This window comes from Camellia sinensis, chromosome 11, assembly GCF_055761805.1.
Source record: "Camellia sinensis isolate YWXY chromosome 11, ASM5576180v1, whole genome shotgun sequence".
In the NCBI taxonomy this organism is placed as follows: Eukaryota; Viridiplantae; Streptophyta; class Magnoliopsida; order Ericales; family Theaceae; genus Camellia; species Camellia sinensis.
The window spans coordinates 64,598,136-64,613,403 of record NC_138971.1 but is presented as its reverse complement, the minus strand read 5'-3'; positions in this window follow the sequence as shown (position 1 = coordinate 64,613,403).

Genomic DNA, 15,268 nt, shown 5'->3' with positions numbered 1-15,268 from the left:
TCTATACAAGCATCTAATACTAGTTCCGGTACGATCTTAATCGTTTGATTCGGGGTATGATTTTCCTTGTATTCCTGTATGTAAAGGTAATGCTCTAAAGATGTGACCTTTCTTTTGGTCGTATTAACTCTATCAAAGACCATTGCATATAATTCTGAACCAATATAATGGTATGCTTTTGAAATACTTTAGTAAATGGAGAAATCTTAAGAACAAAATGTGAAGCTAGTAGCTATATTATTGTAACTGGCGGATCGAGGTATACCTTGTGGATTAGGTAAGACCCTATTGGGTAAACCCTGATGTGAATTTTGCTATACGTAATCCGACTTGAATCAAACTATGTAATTGATTTTTTTTAAAAAAAATAATAAATAAATAAATAAAATAAAATAAAATAATTTGTTATATGATTTTAGTTAACAACTCGTCTCTAAGTGATTTGTAATGTGATTTACTAAGTAAGGAGATTTATATATGAACTATTAGTACTGGGGTGATCTGGTTATGGATATAAGAACGAACATGTTGTGCTTGGAATTAACGCATGCTAGAAAATACATGAAATATGTGCTTCATGTGCTTAAGGAAAGGATAGCTATTATGTTCTATATTTGGAGATTGTATGTGTCTGTCTTTGAGAATTACTGTTATAAAACTTACTGACAGAAAAATAAGGTGATTATATACCCTGCCTACTAGAGATTATGTGTCTAGAATGTTCTGCTATGGATTCTTATAGTCTTACCTTATTCGACTCATGGTCCCGTGAAATAACTCTATGGATATGTAATTGTGGTAAATACTAGACTAACCTTTGAACTGTTTGGACTGGGGAATTACATGAATATCTATAAGACTAGTTGACACTGGGGGAGACTGAGATTTCTAATCTGTTTTACGTTGAAACAAGTTTGGAGGACCAAACTTCTTTGAAGGGGGGAAGAGTGTAATAACCTGACCCTCGTGTCTGTTTCTGAAATATTTTCGATCCCTTATTCTGGGCAATTATATGCTTACGGTAAAATGTTATGTGGAATTGAATTTAATTAAGTGAGTTCCATGAATACGGACCTATATCTGTTTAGCAAGGATGATATCTGTCACAATTACTGTGTTCGACTCAGAAATTGAGAGCCTTAGAGGCTTGATAATCCGACATTGATTTCACATTTGAGATCAGCATAATTTTTAGGTTATAATTAGCATTTTTGTAGAAATTTGATTTGGATTGATTAAACAATTAAATTTTGTCCTATTCACCTTATATATATATATATAAGCCCTTTGATCTTTTGACATGGAGGAACTTTTAACTCAAAAACAAAATATCTCTTGAGTGAGATTGGGAGAGGAAAGTTAGAGAGGAAGTGGGGAAATTCTTCAATGGAGAGTTTGAGAGATTTAGAAGATTTAGAGGAATTCAACTCAAGGTATGTAAGAATTACTTTACATAAGATCTTTCTTGGACATGGGTAAGGATTTTCTTTGAATTGAAAGGGCTAAGGTTTTGATTGAAGTTTCATATGTGATGTTTACTTAATTGAAGAATTCTGTTTATTATTTGTTTTGTGGTTGGTTGATTTGAGTTAAGTAGGGGAGATTGTGCTTTAATCTTTGGTTTCTAAGTTGAATTTTCATGGTTGTATATATATATTGTTGCATTAATGGTAGTCAACATGGAAGAAGTGAGTTGTTGATGATTATGCTTGTAAATTTAAGGGATCAAGGATCTAACCAAGATGTGAATAATCTTTATGCAAGTTTGAGCCATATGTTTGTATTGAGTTTGCTTAATTTTGAGCCTTGCAAGTACTCTCAAAGAATTGGGTTTTGTTGGAAAAATTCGGACCACACTGGTGGAATCGCCGCACGTGCGGGGATAACTGCCGCACATGCGGGAAGCCATGTCGCACGTGTGGGGTTCACAGCCGCACGTGCGGCCCATGTTGCAAAAATTCATTTGCTCGGTTTTACGTGCTTAACCCTCTGGTATTTTTAGAAGTTGTATTTGATGCCCTTAAGATGCTTGTATATTCATTCAAAGTGATATGAAGCAGGAAACGAATTAAGAAAGAAAAGGAATTAATGTCTAAGTTGTGTACATATGTAGGGCCTAACCCGGGAAGGACAAGCACGCCGTTACAGCACTGTGAGTAATAGTACCTCAAACGTCTGTTACTTTCCGTTAAAAATTATTGTTATTGACATTTTCTTCTCCTTGAGCAATTATGTTACCATGTGTGTTGGTTGGGAATCGATGTGAGCATCGAAAGAATTAGCACACAACAACATGACTCTGAAACCATTCTGCATTCCGACTATGGTTAACGTTTATCGGTACTGTGCTATAACTTCCAATTACTTATGATTTCGCATAAGAACTGCACTTATGAAAGTAAACCCCGTTTACCGGGAACTTGATATTATCTTCTGTTTCAGTTAATATATGTTTTATGACATAGAGATCTGCTTAAAGAGATTAAAGGTCGTTACTAATGTTTTGTTATCCGTAAATTAATCTTAAGAACACACGATAACCAAATGGAATGATGATGCTTGGGTACTTCGAATCATTTTGTTTGGTCAATGATGAATCAAGACTATTATGAGGTAAATTGTTCTGTCCCTACAAATAGTATTGTGATGGCACATGTACAATTTGTGGAATACGCTATACTTATTGCTAACAATTGTCATTAGTATTCTGCTAAACGTAAACTAATTACGTTAACTCATGCAAATGATTGAAAGAATCTGTGTGCCTCTATACAACTTTGAGACTAGTCAGTTCTGATGATATCTGAAGTTATTTTGCTTTGTGGTTTGTCCCGAAATTTATTGATTTATGGTATGGAACTATGGTATCTACGTATTTCTAGAAGCGTTCAATCTGTGGAATATGTTCACCTTTTGCTAACAATTATCAGCGACGTTCGGTTAAACTTATATTATCTATATTAATTCATGTGAATAATGGGAAGAATGTGTGTATTTTCTATATGATTTTGAAGTTAATCTGTTCTGATATTTTTTTTGGTATGGAACAAAGTGCGGTACGGAACTAAGTGCTACACTTTGGTGGGAGTCACGTCTAGAATCCATGCGAGCCACCTCTTGAGTCCATACATATATTATTTCTGGGCCAAAGGCCGTTCTGTTATTTCTGTGCCGAAGGCCGTTCTGTTATTTCTGGGCCAATGGCCGTTCTGTTATTTCTGGGCCAATGGCCGTTCTATTATTTCTGGGCCTATGGTCATTCTGTATCCGTAGGCCTACGGCTGTTCTGTACATACTAGGCTTAAAGCCATTCTGTTAAGAAAACTGGACCTATGGCTGTTTTGGAAATAATTACAGAATGTAGTTAATTATATACTTCTGCAGTTATATACTTTATTATTCAAGTTGAACATTACATTATTTATGTACTATTATTCACTGAGTTTCGCTCATTCTGTATTCTTTCTATTTCTGTAGGTAATCAACCGGGAGTCCAGTCCTAACCCTTAAGGCTCGTCTCTCTTTTGTCAACTTCGATGTGTCCAGGCACTAACTGAAGCCCGTGCATTTTGTAAAGTGTGATTAGATTATTGGCTTATGCTTTGGTCGTCTTTCATTAATATTTTCGTTATACGCCAAATTGTGGGGCTGAGTCCAGGTATATGTATGCAAGTTTCCTGTATATTATTTGCTTCGTGTGATGTTGTGATCATGGCATAATAGGAGTAGCTCAATGGAATAGATTTGTTTTGTTATCAAGTGCTTCCGTTCAGGCCCCATATGTTACATATATCGGTTTTGTGTCCGTTTCGGAAGAGGTCATGCCCAAAACTTTTAGGGGCGGTTTTGGGGTGTGACAAGTGGTATCAGAGCACGAGTTGGAATCTCACACACGAATCCATTGAGCTTTAGGATGTCTAGAAAGACTTAGGCATCATGCATAACATTTTGAAAGAACATGAAAAGATTGATGGCAACCTTAATTCTGTTGACTACACTATATGTTTGTTGCACATTGTTCTATTACCTCTGCTTACCTTACATAGATTGGTGAAAAATGCATGACATGCCGATGAGGTTAAATCGCCAACGTTGCGCTGCAGAAGTGTGGTAAAGATTTGAGCGGATCGGTAAGACAATTTATATGCAAATAAGGAGATAAAATGTATGATATTGGTTGATAGTTATCTGTGGAAATAATGAAAATATGATTGGGTTTTTAGTATCTGCTAAAGTGAATTGATAAACTCTATGTATGGAATACTTTTAGGATTAATGGAAATGATACATGGGTGATACTCTAATTTTTATGATATAATTCAATCTTCCTTGCCATAACCATGTCTAGATCCGTGATTTTAAGACATTACTGTGTTGAATATTTGAATAAGATGTGTTTTGCATAATAATTGAAACTGTGTTAAGTATGACCGGCTGTAAGAAAAAGTAGTGCATCTAGCGACCCCTAAAATTGTGAAAGGAATTGAATAACTGCGATTTTATTTCTTGCTGATGGTTTAAATAAATAAGATATGTTAAGGAATTAGTTATGGATCTTGAGATAGTATGTACATACTATGAGTTTGTTAATTAATGAGTATTGTTTTTGTGTAACCGGAATTTGATTTTGATAACCTGTAATCTGTACTCTATACTCTGCTTTCTGTAATCTGACATCTGTAGTCTGAACTCTGAAATCTGAAATCCGTAATCTGTAATCTCTGTAGTCTGAACTCTGAAAACTGAAATCTATAATTTGTAATCTGTTTAATTTGTAATCCGTAATCAGGATTCAGGATTTCTTATAAGGATTGGTCGAAGAACATTATGTGTCTGCTCAAATGGCATCTGAAAAAGGATAGGTCGTTATCAACTACTTTGAGACCAAATGAAATGATCAGTAATTTGACAAGTTATCGCAAGAATTAAAAACCTCGTCTATGTATATTCATGTATATTTGTGACTTAAGACCTAGAAATCATTTATGTGCAAAAAAAAAAAAAAAAAAATGCAATGTTGAATATTACAATTCGCCCTTCATTGCCTATTTGGAAGCTATATGTGAACTGTTCTGCATGACATTGTGAATGTTAATGGAAATAATTGATTATAGGGGTATTCCATATTGATGATGGGTTAACGAGTATCTACCTTCTCTTGCCCGTTTATGCAGATTTGTATACTCCGCATCATGTAGTTCCGAATTGATATACTGTCATATTGAACAGATCTTATCAAGAACTCTAACTTTTATATTAGTAGATTAAATTACTTTATTGTTACACTATTGAAGTTCTAGACATTATGGATCTAATCGAATCTACGTATGAGGAATAACTAGATACTTTGTTTATGTTACATGACTAAGCCGTATGGCTGGACCGTGATTTCTGTATGACTGTTCATTGACCATTGTATTTCGAAATCGTGGGTATGGAACAATGTAGTTCATTTTGTGCTCTCTAGTTGGAAAAGGAAAAACAAACAATAGAACTCTGTAGTGATGGAAAAAAAAAATGCTTAACAAGAGTGGATGTGGTACTTCACCACTATGATTGACTACTGGATAAAGTTCTAGACTTGAAACGACGATTGTAGTGTTTGCATGTATTGCTCAGAATTATAATTAGAATAGTATGACTTAGTGTTATGATGATATGTTTGCACGAATCGATACAAGCATCTGATACTAGTTCTGGTATAACCTTAATCGTTTGATTCAGGGTATGATTTTCCTTGTATTCTTGTATGTAAAGGTAATGCTCTAAAGATGTGACCTTTCTTTTGGTCGTATTAACTCTATCAAAGACCATTGCATATAATTCTGAACCAATATAATGGTATGCTTTTGAAATACTTTTGTAAATGGAGAAATCTTAAGAACAAAATGTGAAGCTAGTAGCTATATTATTGTAACCGGTGGATCGAGGTATACCTTGTGGATTAGGTAAGACCCTATTGGGTAAACCCTGATGTGAATTTTATTATACGTAATCCGACTTGAATCAAACTATGTAATTGATTTTTTTTTTAAAAAAAATCAATAAATAAATAAATAAAATAAATTAAATTAAAATAATTTATTATATGATTTTAGTTAACAACTCGTCTCTAAGTGATTTGTAATGTGATTTACGAAGTAAGGAGATTTATATATGAACTATTAGTACTGGGGTGATCTGGTTATGGATATAAGAACGAACATGTTGTGCTTGGAATTAACGTATGCTACGAAATACATGAATATGTGCTTCATGTGCTTAAGGAAAGGATAGCTATTATGTTCTATATTTGGAGATTGTATGTGTCTGTCTTTGAGAATTACTGTTATAAAACTTACTGACAGAAAAATAAGGTGATTTTATACCCTGCCTACTAGAGATTATGTGTCTAGAATGTTCTGCTATGGATGCTTATAGTCTTACCTTATTCGACTCATGGTCCCATGAAATAACTATATGGATATGTAATTGTGGTAAATACTAGACTAACCTTTGAACTGTTTGGACTGGGGAATTACGTGAATATCAATAACAAAAGTTGACACTCGGGGAGACTGAGATTTCTAATCTGTTTTACGTTGAAACAAGTTTGGAGGACCAAACGTCTTTGAAGGGGGGAAGAGTGTAATAACCCGACCCTTGTGTCTGTTTCTGAAATATTTTCGATCCCTTATTTTGGGCATTTATATGCTTACGGTAAAATGTTATGTGGAATTGAATTTAATTAAGTGAGTTCTATGAATACGGACCTATATCTGTTTAGCAAGGATGATATCTGTCACAATTACAGTGTTCGACTCAGAAATTGAGAGCCTTAGAGGCTTGATAATCCAACATTGATTTCACATTTGAGATCAGCATAATTTTTAGGTTATAATAAGCTTTTTCGTAGAAATTTGATTTGGATTGATTAAACGATTAAATTTTGTCCTATTCACCTTATATATTTATATAAGCCCTTTGATCTTTTGACCTGGAGGAACTTTTAACTCAAAAAAAAAAAATCTCTTGAGTGAGATTGGGAGAGGAAAGTTAGAGAGGAAGAGGGGAAATTCTTCAATGGAGAGTTTGAGAGATTTAGAAGATTTAGAGGAATTCAACTCAAGGTTTGTAAGAATTACTTTACATGAGATCTTTCTTGGACATGGGTAAGGATTTTCTTTGAATTGAAAGGGCTAAGGTTTTGATTGAAGTTTCATATGTGATGTTTACTTAATTGAAGAATTGTGTTTGTTATTTGTTTTGTGGTTGGTTGATTTGAGTTAAGTAGGGGAGATTATGCTTTAATCTTTGGTTTCTAAGTTGAATTTTCATGGTTGTATATATATATTGTTGTATTAATGGTAGTCAACATGGAAGAAGTGAGTTGTTAATTATGCTTGTAAATTTAAGGGATCAAGGATCCAACCAAGATGTGAATAATCTTTACACAATTTTGAGCCATATGTTTGTATTGAGTTTTCTTAATTTTGAGCCTTGCAAGTACTCTCAAAGAATTGGGTTTTGTTGGAAAAATTCGGACCACACTGGTGGAATCGCCGCACGTGCGGGGATAACTGCCGCACGTGTGGGAAGCCATGCCGCACATACGGGGCTCACAGCCGCATGTGCGGCCCATGTAGTAAACATTTGTTTGCTCGGTTTTACGTGCTTAACCCTCTGGTATTTTTAGAATTTGTGTTTGATGCCCTTAAGATGCTTGTAAATTCATTCGAAGTGATATGAAGCAAGAAATGAATTAAGAAAGAAAAGGAATTAATGTCTAAGTTGTGTGCATGTGTAGGGCCTAACCCGGGAATGACAAGCACGCCGTTACAGCACTGTGAGTAATAGTACCTCAAACGTCTGTTACTTTCCGTTAAAAATTATTGTTATTGACATTTTCTTCTCCTTGAGCAATTATGTTACCATGTGTGTTGGTTGGGAATCGATGTGAGCATCGAAATAATTAGCACACAACAACATGACTCTGAAACCATTCTGCATTCCGACTACGGTTAACGTTTATCGGTACTGTGCTATAACTTCTAATTACCTATGATTTCGTATAAGAACTGCACTCATGAAAGTAAACCCCGTTTTCCTGGAACTTGATATTATCTTCTGTTTCAGTTAATATATGTTTTATGACATAGAGATCTGCTTAAAGAGATTAAAGGACGTTACTAATGTTTTGTTATCCATAAATTAATCTTAAGAACACACGATAACCGAATGGAATAATGATGCTTGGGTACTTCGAATCATTTTGTTTGGTCAATGATGAATCAAGACTATTATGAGGTAAATTGTTCTGTCCCTACAAATAGTATTGTGATGGCACATGTACAATTTGTGGAATACGCTATACTTATTGCTAACAATTATCATTAGTATTCTGCTAAACGTAAACTAATTACGTTAACTCATGTAAATGATTAAAAGAATCTGTGTGCCTCGATATAACTTTGAGACTAGTCAGTTCTGATGATATCTGAAGTTATTCTGCTTTGTGGTTTGTCCCGAAATTTATCGATTTATGGTATGGAACTATGGTATCTACGTATTTCTAGAAGCGTTCAATCTGTGGAATATGTTCACCTTTTGCTAACAATTATCAGCGACGTTCGGTTAAACTTATATTATCTATATTAATTCATGTGAATAATGGGAAGAATGTGTATATTTTCTGTATGATTTTGAAGTTAATCTGTTCTGATGTTTTTTTGGGTATGGAACAAAGTGCTGTACATAACTAAGTGCTACACTTTGGTGGGAGCCGCCTCTAGAATCCGTGCGAGCCACCTCTTGAGTCCATACATATATTATTTCTGGGCCGAAGGCCGTTCTATTGTTTCTGGACCGAAGGTCGTTCTGTTATTTCTGGGCCGATGGCCGTTCTGTTATTTCTGGGCCTATGGCCGTTCTATTATTTCTGGGCCTATGGCCATTCTGTATCTATAGGCCTATGGTTGTTCTGTACATACTGGGCTTAAAGCCATTCTGTTAAGAAAACTGGACCCATGGCTGTTTTGGAAATAATTATAGAATGTAGTTAATTATATGCTTCTGCAGTTATATACTTTATTATTCAAGTTGAACATTACATTATTTATGTACTATTATTCACTGAGTTTCGCTCATTCTGTATTCTGTCTGTTTCTGTAGGTAATGAACCGGGAGTCCAGTCCTAACCCTTAAGGCTCGTCTCTCTTTTGTCAACTTGGATGTGTCCAGGAACTAACTGAAGCCCGTGCATTTTGTAAAGTGTTATTAGATTATTGGCTTATGCTTTGGTCGTCTTTCATTAATATTTTCGTTATACGCCCAATTGGGGGGCTGAGTCGAGGTATATGTATGCAAGTTTCCTGTATATTATTTACTTAGTGTGATGTTGTGATCCTGGCATAATAGGAGTAGCTCAATGGAATAGATTTTTTTTTTATCAAGTGCTTCCGTTCAGACCCCATATGTTACATATATCGGTTTTGTGTCCGTTTCGGAAGAGGTCATGCCCAAAACTTTTAGGGGTGGTTTTGGGGTGTGACAGAAGTCGTCCTTCAGAATAGCTCTATTCAAGTCCCTGAAATCCACCCATACCCGGATCCTACCATCCTTCTTCGGCACCGGAACGATGTTGGCCAACCAAGTTGGGTATTCGGATACCAGCAGGAAACCTGCATCGATTTGCTTGGTGACCTCTTCCTTAATCTTGAGGGCCCAGTCCGGGCGTATCCTTCTAAGTTTTTGTTTAACGGGTCGGGCCTCGGGGTCAAGAGGGATCCGATGATGTACAATCTCAAGATCAATTCCAGGCATATCTTCGTAGGACCACGCAAAAACATCTTTGAAATCTTTTAATAAAGCGACTAAGCGCTCGTGTTCCGCCGAAGACAACGTGGACCCAATCTGGACCAGCAGCAGGTCCTCCTCAGTACCAATGTTCACAGTAGTGATTTCATCCATTAAGGGTTTAACAAATCTTTCCTGCTCTTGTTCGATTAAGCATTGCAAAACTGGAGGAATTTCTTCCTCGTCGTTTTCATCAAAATTTTGAAAGTCTGAGTTAATGCAATAAATCAAGGGCACAGAAAAGTACTCAGAAACCACGGCCACATCATTCTCATTAAGCACATCCAAATCGTCTGATTCTTCGATTACAACAGACTCAAAAGAGAAAGAAAAAGATGACCTGGACTGGACTGTGGTACCCGGGTTATCACCCTCCGGAATACCGAACTCAGACTCAGTCGAGCTGGGACCTGATTCCGACTCAACAAACTCGATGGAATCAGATTTCGGCTCACTACCTGACCCGGTGCTGCTTGACAAAAATCCCTCTTCATACTGCCAAATGAGAGAGGGTGCGATAGATGTATCCAAAATGTTTGCTGGTAGGTTCGCAGCCGTTTCATTCCCGATCACGCATACCGAGAAGTTATCTCCCAAGCACTTCTGTTCAATCAGAGGATCTAAAAGTAGACATGCCAGCACTACCCCCATTTCACTTTTGGCGTCCTCAGACCCCACTTTCTTGCTCTACTCAACCTAAGCTAATGGGTCTATCTGCTCTTCGGCAACGTCATCCCTGGATTACTGTAGGTCAAAGAAAATCTCAAACCCCGGCACACGGCGCTACTCTTCGTTTATCCACGGCTCTAGGAAGCCACAAAATGGAAAGTCCTCCCCTTCCTGGACAAAGCGTCCGTTTGGGGTACCCTGGATGGGTCGGTGCACTAACTCATGTGGCTTTCCTGCCATCTTTGCTCTGGCTCTCCCAGCCATCTCCCTACCTTTTCTCACCCAATCCTCTTTGGTGGGCAGATAACCCAAACCAAAGGTATGTGGGTTGTATGGCACTTCGGCCAACACTACAACGCCCTTCCGGCTGCTCTTTCCCAGTCCCATCCTGGGGATGTGTTGAAGCTTGTTCATGAGGTATACTGATTGAGCACTGACATACACCCCCTCATTAACAGCCAAAATGTTATGCACGACCCGGGCCTCAGCTAGAGTGAAACCGGATAAGAGCACATCCTCCATACCGTGCTCAATTTCCAGGACTGGTGTAGACACCTCCGGCGGTGGATAGATCGATGAATTCCCAAAAACGATGGCTACTCCCTTCCCATGGGGGTATTTAACCATCTGATGCAAGGTGGACGAAACTGCCTTTACTTCATGCAACCATGGCCGTCCCAAAAGTAGATTGAAGGTCGCAGGAACTTCTAAGACATGAAAGTCTACCTCGTGCTGTCCCGGCCCATCCTTGGTCTGAATTTTCACTGTCCCCATTACTTCCCGGCTTGTGTTATCATATACCCGAATTACCTGGGCTGTCGGCACAAAGTCCGCAGTCTTTAAACCGATTGCATATGCAGTTCTTGCCGGGCACACATTGATGGCAGACCCTGTGTCGACGAGCACCACAGGTATCCATTTGTTTCTGCACTCCACAGAGATGTAGAGTGGATTGTTATGGTTCGCACCCTCAAGTGGCAATTCTTTGTCGGAGAAAGTCAACATCGGGGTAGCCCCTTCCGGAAAAACTAAGCCCACTAGCTGTTCGGGCGTGGTGTCTATTGAGAGCTTGGCCTTGTCCATGGCCGATAAGACAGCTTGTCAATGTACTCGCGATGCCATAAGCAGTCCCAAGATGGAGATGCATGCCTGTATCTTTTTTAACTCCTTCAGTACAGCCTCTTCTTCGAGTTGCTTCTCTTTCTGTTTCTCCGCCTCCTTATCTTTCCCAGATGCCTCTGGCTGATCCAGATGTGGGGGCTTGAAATACCGCCCGCTTCTAGTCATATGATCGACTTCGCCGATGTACCAAGTATCGTCTGGTTGGTTGCTTCCTCAATTCTCTTCCGTGTGGGCAAGACATAGATCATCGTCTTCCCCATACATTCCGTCGGTAGCCAACAGACACCTGTCTGGCTCCGATACAATTATACTCGTAGTATTCTTCGTCCACATGCTCGCAGCATTCTCTGGCCTCGTGTACACAGCATTTTCAATCCCCTCAGGGGCCTTAGCTTTCCTGATTCTCTCAGAATCCCCGAACCTCTCTTGTTCCAACTACGTCAGTATAGCTGGCTGTTCAACAATTCTTGCATTCACGATGCCCAAGTCCTGAGCGAAATTCTTACCACCGGTGCCCTCCGGCAATGCGTCCTGATTTCTGGCCCTTCCGGCCACAACTGATATTCTTGCCCCTGCCGGGCCCTGTTCTGGTTGGAACTCTTCCACAACATCCGGTTGATCATCTCGCCACCCGGTAACCTTTATTGACCCCTCAAAATCGGACCAGTTGACTGCAATGCCCTCTGGATCTTGTTCATTGAAAAATTGGAGTTTAGCAAAGTCCCCTTCCACAGCTGCCAAGTCATCTGTCCTCTGACCAAATTCACCCCCCTATATTACGCAAAGCTCTGCCCCTGCTGGCAATTCCACATTTGGCCTAACCTGGCCTACTGATAGAATGTAGTCACTCGGACTGTATACCTCCTCAGCAAAACTCCTAGATTCGTCAGATTCTGACTCAACGATCCTATTTTCCCCTAAAATCTCTCCTGTTCTGTTTTCGACAGTCACCATCATTGGTCCGGGTTGGGTTCTGGAGATGTCCAACATGCACAAGTCAGTGCAGTCAGGAAGGAGCACCTCCAGCTTGGGTACGTGGGACGGGGTGATATATATGCTAGGATCGTAAGATACAACCCCAGTCTGGATAAAGTTGATACGTTTGGGGGGTGGAGCTTGGTTGGGCGGTGGGAGAGGGTTTGTAGTGACATTGGGTTTTTCTGGAGGCACAATCACCTGCTTGTCAACGAGATCCTGAATCTCGTGACGCAATCTAAAACATTGGTCAGTGTCGTGACCATGTTTTTGGTGATATGCGCAGTATTTTGCTGGGTTATGAGAGGGAGGGAGTGGATTTGGTAATGGCCTCGGCTCCAGGGGTTTTAAGTGCCCTTTCCTGATTAGTACCCCTAGAGCCTTGGACAGTGGCATATATAATGGGGTGAAGGTTCTTTGGCCTCGAGGTTGGTATTTGGTGGTTTGTGTGTTGCTTCCAGACGCGCCGAAGAAAGGTGTAGCTGCCATGGGTCTTGGAGGGGAATGGTGATGACCATGCTTACTTCTGAAGCTCTAGCATTTGCGGCATTACTGGTGCCTGTATTGTTACTGCGGTTGAAGGGGAATACCGACATGATCCCAGTTGTTTGTGAATTTCCGGATGTTTTTCCAGAAGAACTACCAGGACAGTTAATAGATCGTGAAATTGAGTTTACAATTGAAGTAGCACCGGGAACTCAACCCATTTCTAAGACTCCGTATAGAATGTCGCCAGTTGAGATGAAAGAATTGAAAATGCAGTTGCAAGATTTATTGGACAAGGGATTTATCCGCCCGAGTGTATCTCCGTTGGGTGCGCCAGTTTTGTTCGTAAAGAAGAAGGATGGAACACTCCGGCTTTGTATCGATTACAGAGAACTTAACAAAGTCACAATCAAGAATAAGTATCCGTTGCCAAGAATCGATGACCTATTTGATCAGCTTCAAGGGGCACAGGTTTTTTCTAAGATTGATCTACGGTCTGGATACCATCAATTAAAAGTCAAGGCTGATGATGTTGAGAAGACAGCTTTTCGAACTCGGTACGGTCATTACGAATTTTTGGTTATGCCCTTTGGAATTACTAATGCCCCAGCAGCCTTTATGGATTTGATGAACCGCGTTTTTAAGTCCTATCTGGATGAATTTGTGGTGGTCTTTACTGATGATATCCTCATTTATTCAAAGAATGTGGAAGCTCATGAAACCCATCTTCGCTTAATTCTTCAAACCCTCCGGGAAAGGAAATTGTATGCAAAGCTTAAGAAATGTGAATTTTGGCTATTCGAGGTGGCATTCCTGGGGCATATTATCACAAAGGAAGGAGTTTCTGTTGATCCACACAAAATTGAGGCGATTGTGAAATGGCCGACTCCTACCAATGTGACCGAAGTGTGTAGCTTTATGGGATTAGCTGGCTATTACAGGAGATTCGTTCAAAAATTTTCTAAAATTGCTGGGCCACTTACACAATTGACTCGAAAGGGAGTTGCATTTGAATGGTCAAAAGAGCGGGAATCTGCTTTCCAGGAATTAAAGATGAAATTAACCACAGCTCCAGTTTTAGCTTTACCATCTGGCATCGAGGGGTTCGTGATTTACAGTGATGCGTCTCATAAAGGATTAGGGTGTGTGCTTATGCAAGGTGGAAGGGTTATTGCCTATGCTTCACGACAACTTAAACCCCATGAAAAGAATTATCCCACGCATGATCTTGAGCTCGCGGCGGTGGTTTTTGCTCTAAAGATATGGTGGCACTATTTGTATGGTACTACCTGTGAAGTTTACACCGACCACAAAAGCCTTAAGTATCTTTTTACCCAGAAGGAATTGAACATGCGGCAGCGTCGGTGGTTAGAGTTAATTAAAGACTATGATTTACAGATCCATTATCATCCCGGTAAGGCCAACACGGTTGCGGATGCTCTTAGTCGGAAAAATATGGGAGATTTGGCCAACCTGCTTACGGAGCAAAGGGAATTGGTAGATGAATTGGATAAAATGAGGGTGGAATGTAAGATACCTGGACAGGAAACGGTACTGGCAGCAGTAATGGCTCAACCGACTTTACTTGAAGAGATCAAGTCACATCAAATGGAGGATGATGTTTTAAAGAAGATATGTGATGAGTTGGAGACCAAACCACAATCGGGGTTCAGTTTAGTGGATTCGGTACTCAAATTTCAAAACCGAGTATGTGTCCCCAATGTGTTGGAACTTAAACGAAAATTGATGGAAGAAGCACACGCCTCAAGATTTTCCATGCATCCAGGAAGTACTAAAATGTACCGGGATTTGAAACAAAATTTCTGGTGGCCAAGCATGAAAAAGGAGATTGCAGACTTCGTCTCTAAGTGTTTGCAGTGTCAGCAAGCAAAAGTAGAGCACCAAAGACCAGCAGGATTATTACAACCCCTTCCAATCCCGGAATGGAAATGGGAACACTTAACCATGGATTTCGTTGTGGGATTACCGCGGACACCTCGGGGGATGAATTCTATGTGGGTCATTGTCGACCGATTGACTAAGTCTGCCCACTTTCTGCCAGTGAAGACTCAGTACAATGCAGATAAACTGGCGGTCATTTATGTGAATGAAATTGTAAGATTGCATGGTGTACCAGTCTCGATTATATCGAATAGGGATCCGAAGTTCGTTTCCAGATTCT